This window comes from Callorhinus ursinus, unplaced genomic scaffold (genome assembly GCF_003265705.2).
Source record: "Callorhinus ursinus isolate GAN/ISIS: 27379988/994484 unplaced genomic scaffold, GSC_fseal_2.0 scaffold3, whole genome shotgun sequence".
Lineage (NCBI taxonomy): Eukaryota > Metazoa > Chordata > Mammalia > Carnivora > Otariidae > Callorhinus > Callorhinus ursinus.
This window is the reverse complement of record NW_027397065.1, coordinates 6344387-6350574: the sequence shown is the minus strand read 5'-3', so window position 1 is coordinate 6350574 and position 6188 is coordinate 6344387.

Here is a 6188-nt window from a genome sequence, read left to right as displayed (position 1 = left end):
TTGTAATGAGATTTTAACTTTTTAGTCTGAATGCATAGTAAACTTTGCTTTCAAGGAAATAGCAAACGAACAAAAAAATAAAGCAAAAAACCACAAAAATGAAATGTCATTAAAGGCTGTGATGTAAATGTAATCTTCCAAACACCTGCTGAAAGACCCCCATAAATGTAAAGAACATTTATTATTCTCCTCATAAATAATTAGTGCTCATGAAGTACTATTATAACCATAGAAAAGAGAAACTGATTATTCTAATGACAATTTCTGTTAATAAGAATAATTGATATGCAACATGAAAGTCAAGAAGAAAGGGCATTATGCAATTCTAAATTACTCTAAAAATTATGGAATAAACATACAAAAAGTGGATATTGGTCTAACTTCTTTCCTTCCACTAATATGTGTTATTTTATTTTTTAATTTTTTAAAATTTTATTGTTATGTTAATCACCATACATTACATCATTAGTTTTTGATGTAGTGTTCCATGATTCATTGTTTGTGTATAACACCCAGCACTCCATGCCGAGCACGCCCTCTTTAATACCCATCACCAGGCTAACCCATCCTCCCACCCGCCTCCCCTCTAGAACCCTCAGTTTGTTTCTCAGAGTCCATCGTTTCTCATGGTTCGTCTCCCGCTCTGATTTCCCCCCCTTCATTCTTCCCCTCCTGCTATCTTCTTCTTAATATGTGTTATTTTAAAACCACAAACAATTTGCTTATTTAAAGTTCTCTGCAGCCAGCAATGCTACAAGGTTAGTATGTCCTACCAAGTGCTCTTGAGAATCTTGTTTACTTACTGATGGTAGTGATGTTCCATACTTGGGTATCCATGACAACACAGCAACATAGTAGAACAGTACTAGATTTTTTCTCTTTTTTTCTTTCTTGCCTTTTTTATTTTTTGCAACTGCAAAATGAGATTAAAAGTAAGAAAGAAGCTAAGTCTTATTAAATAACAACAGCTTTTCAAAAGTTAAAACATAAACTTTATGGGAACACATAAGAGTTGCTTGTGTTGACACATTTCTATTATTTCAAGGCTTTATCTCAGTCTAACCCGTTGACTATAATAGTGCCAAATGGTAGAAAAATCAGAATAGATAAAACTTGGCAAATTCTCCTAGGTTTTTTTCATAATGAAGGTAATGTGATTTGTCTGTGTCAAGATTGAATAATTAGCAATGTCAATTTTATATCTGAACTCATATTAGTCTTTTGTCCTTTTTTGAATGCTTCAAATTATTTTTCTTGTGTAAAATTCTTTTAAATGAAACTGTTCTTTCTCCAGGACACTATCAATATATTTGTTTATTAACATTTAGAAGCTATTTACTACCAATAGTTTGTACCATTGATATATTAAGTTTTTGTTAGACTATTTTAATTTATATGCAGAACAGAAACTTTGGAAAAATAAAGTATAACTTTTCTTTTGTTAGCGTTGTTTTTGTTTTTGTTGTTGAAAGGGTAAGTTTTTATTATTTTGCATAATTACCTTAAAATTATGTCAGTGAATCTGAAGTACTATGTGAATAACCGCTCTCTTTTGATGGCTAGAATTAGTCATTGGGTCTAATAAGATTATATTGTATTTGAAGTTCTATTTTGGAATTTTTCAAAATATGCTGTCTTTCTAAGCCTGAAATTAAAATTTAAATTCAAGTGGTTATTAATGTTGTTTCATTTGATACTTTTAACATGTATCAAAGAAACAAACTTGGAGATGACTAGGTATCAAAATATCTCAAGTCTAAAGGCTCGTCTGTTTGGTACCCCTGTTATTTTGACACTCAGTATCTTTGAAAATTACCCAGTAGTGGAAGAACTACTGTGATATGACTGGAAATTTTCTCATCAACTTTCAGTACAAAAGAAATTAAGTTTTAAGAGCACAATGAAAAATAATTCTCTTTCCCTTCCCCTTTCTCTTCGTTCTCTCACTTGATTTCTCCCCATCTTTTACTTCTTTCTCAATCTGTTTCCTGTTTGTTTCTCCTTTCTGTCTCTTAAGCTAAGCCAATCAACTCACATGCATCATGCTCTGGAGAAACTGTGGCACACATATGGCAGTGAACTGGTTTGGTAAACATATGTCTTCATGGGCATTGGGTGTTTTGCCAGGAATGAGATATTCCATTTTGGGGAATGAGAGTGGGAAATGTTTAACCACCTACAGATGTTTTGCAGCAAAAGCTAAAGAATTGCAGTCAAAGAGCTGCAAAATGTGTAATTTGGAATTTTTCCAGGTTTCTTTTTTTAATAAGAAAAAAGTTAACAGCTTTCCTATTCATCTCTTTTGAGAAAATTTACAGTCGTTTCCCAGTTCTGCCCCATTCTGAAGTAAGGACAAAAGACTGAAACCGAAGCTGTCCATCTGCTCCATAACAGTAATGTTATAATGGGTGCTGTCCATTTTTATGCTATTGCTCATGTGTGCCTAGGGGACTGGAACTATTTAATTCACTGATTTCACAGCTCTGTTGTGTGTCACAAAAGGTTAAAAAAAATCCAACACACTTTTTAGCACCCTGTTTACAAGTACTTCCTTTAAATCTAACTGAAGTAATAGATTCCCACCCTGCCCCCCATGCTAGCCCCCCTATTTTTCCCTCTAATTTAGTGCATTCAGATAACAGGTAATAGATGGAACTCACACCATTAACTTGCCCTTTACAAAAAGTGGATATTGCAAATCCGCTGTGAATGTTACTTTCAAATGCTCACAAATTCCAGAAGTAGATTTGAAAAGAAAGATGTTTGCCTTTAAGATTTTAGGATTAAACAGCTCTGTTTTCCCAGAAGTCCAAGAATTAATGCTCTAGATTAGCAGAGAGTTAATGAAAACCTGCAGAGGAAGACTGACGACTTCTATTCCTCTCCACTGGGCAGGAGGCTGAGCAGTCCCACACACAGCTGGTGTGTGCTGGTGTTTTGCCAAGGCCATAATGAATCCTGTGCACTCCGGGGCATTTTCCTGGAGAGACAGAGGTGGCCAGGCAATACCCATTTGGGTCCCTTCTGTGGTCTTACCAGAGCAGTGGCTTTGGGTGTTAAAACTGGCACTTAGACATTTATTACCAAAGAGAGAACATGGACATGAAGTCAAGGATGTCTCTACCTATTCCCACCAAAGAGAGCCTCGATGAGAATGCTTCAGAATCTCATCTCCTTCCTGCAGCCCATTTGTGAGAATACTTTTCTCTAATATTTTTTATAGTTAAAATATTAGCCATAAATAATGTACTATCTAGGTGCAGTTGTCACTTTCATTTTTATACCATTAACCCAACTCACTTTCAAGTATGGTAACTATGAAGGTACCTATCTAGATTCTTTTGAAAACTAGTTTGTGAGTGAACAAGTGTAAAAGGCAGTTGGGTTCTCCTCACATGCCATTTAAAAATATGTGGGCAAAAATCAAATTTCTTCATTTCTTTTTTCAGTAACAATAGCAAAGATTTATTTTGTGTTCATAGGTTACATGAAACTATTGGATGCTGCAGGCACCTGAAAACTAAAAATTAGAAATGCTCTCTGACCTTAGAGAAACTCCATAAAAAGTATGTTTAACACTTTGCAAATTCAATTTGTTCATTACTTCATTCATTTATATATTCATCCAAACTTTTTGAGAATCCACTGTGTGTTAAGCACTGATTCTGAGAGATGTTAATAGGCATATCTCAAAAGATGAGTTCTGTCGTTAAATAGGTTTAGGAATACTGCCTACTATATTTTCCTTCTTTGAGCTGAAATAGGCATCTTCATGTACCAGAAAGGCCTATTCCACTCTATTGGCTCTGAGAAATCCTATATTTTATTCATATTTTCCTATAATTATTGGAACCTTTGTTCCATGCGAGCCCTCTTTCCAAAACAAAACAAACAAAGTCATAATACCTGGAGTCCTAGAGTACTGAAAGAGGAATTTTGGCAATCGTCAGTGTGATATAGACAAAAGAGCGGCATTAGGACTATTGTTGTTGCATTCATTTCTAATGGTAATTGCAGTAGACTTGTTAACCAGACTAATGTTAATGGGAAAGCAAGGGTATCATGCTTCCAGAACATGGATTCCTTAAAGAGTCAAAGTTCTGGATTGCCAAGTTAGAAGCCTAGAATCCTAGAACCACTAAGCACATTGCAGGAGAGAACTGTGTCAATGACTAAACTGATTTTTACATATAAATAATTCATCAACTGATTCAACCAGGTAGGTGAAGGTGGAATTATCTCTTGAAAAAATTATTATGATGTTCTGTGCTGAGATACATTCTTTCAACAACATATTAAATCCCTCTTAAGAATGAAGAGATGTGTTAAAATTTTACAACTTGAGGTTTGGGTAATGAAGACAAACAATCCTAAATAGGTCTAGTCAATATGGCTAGATACAGGCTAAGATAATAGAATACTTCCTGTCTTTTATTTTTTTTAAATTTGAAAGTTTCATTTTTACTCTATAATAGCTAATGTTACAATGCAATATGTCTTCTTTGTGGATAGCTACTTTTTCTGGACGCCACAAATGAGTGCTCAGGATAAGTGACAGTTTGGGCTGTCAATTCAATTTATGATGCTATGCTGAAAGGAAATTAAAATATGTATTTAATAGAATGTGACGGTAACAATGATATTCTACAGATCTATGCCATTTATGAAGAAAGAGGGATCCAAATAGAGAAGTTTATGAATCTCCAGAAAAAAAAAAAAGGCTCTCATCTTGGAACTATTACTATTATCTTTCTGATATTCTACTGAAAGTGAGACACATTCTCCAATTTTCCAAAGGCAATTTCTTTTCACTTCAAATAAATCTTCCTTATAGGCAATATAAATAGAATTAAACTAGTTTATAATGTTTCCATTTGTTTTCCTGCAGAATAAACGCATTACAGTTAGTCTATTAGAAAATGATATTAAAGGATTTAATTGCCTGTGCATATTAAATATGCTTAAAATTTATGAAAATAAACATTTTGAAACTGAATAAAGATTCTGCAATCATATAAATGTGAATGTGGATTTAATACAAATCCGTAAGGTGGTGTAGATACACAGCACTATAATATACAGTATGTACCTCAAGGAAGCATATTGGAAATTCTAGAGTATAGAATCTAGACCAAACAAAGGCAAAAATCCATTCTGGGTAAGGCATGCGGGATTACTCATAGATTATAAATGGCAATTTAGTGGGTTTTTTTTGGCAATTTAGTTTATTTAGATAATATCTTTGTATAAAATATCACATTTATGATAATGAGAGAAAATTTACAACAATAGGCATGGTGTTCTGTTGGCCTGTACACTCATCCCCAAGAGAGGATGGGTATTTGAACTCGGGTCCTCACACTGTCAGCATCACATGTATGACATTTGCCTGACAGCTGCCAATTATTAGAAGCTTCTGGGAAATGAAGAATCAAATTAATAATTTAACACTAATTAGGAATATAAACAAAACTAATGATTAAGTAAACCTAATCAAGTTCCAAAGTCCTGGAGTTGCTGAGAAATCGATCCTTGCCTTAGTTCTGGCTTCTCAAAAGCTTCTGGGAGGATCCTTTTAGGTTTCAGATTTGATGGCCAGGCAAACAGTAAGAAGGAACACCTGAAACCATTTCCGAAGTCAGGTAAGGACTTCTATACAAACCTCGGGTTTAATCTCACACGACATCCACGCAGGACTGTTTAATACATTTGTGAGAATGGAACAAAATTGCCAGAATGAAATGGGTCCAATTCAGAAAAATAAATCCAGGCTTACTTAACTTTGCAAGGTAATGTTTTCCCAAACAGGTTTCTTCAGTTTAAGTGGGAAAATGAGTGACTAATTGAATTTGAATTTTCTGTGTCTTGTGTACTAGATGAGAAAAAGTTAAAGGAAGAAACCTTGAAAAATATATACTTGGGAAATTTTGACTGCAAATACAAATAGGTAATCTTTTTTCTATAAAAACATTAAGCCACAGAGACATAACTTTGAAGATGTGTTTTTTTTAAAAGCCATTATGTTTTTTTTCCCTCTTCCGTTATCCTTTTTTAAGATTTCTTTATTTGAGGTGGGAGAGAGGCAAATGAGAGGGAGAGAGAGTCTTAAACAGTCTCCAGGTATGGTGCAGAGCCCGATGTGGGGCTGGATCTCCTGACCCTGAGATCACAATCTGAGCTGAAACCAA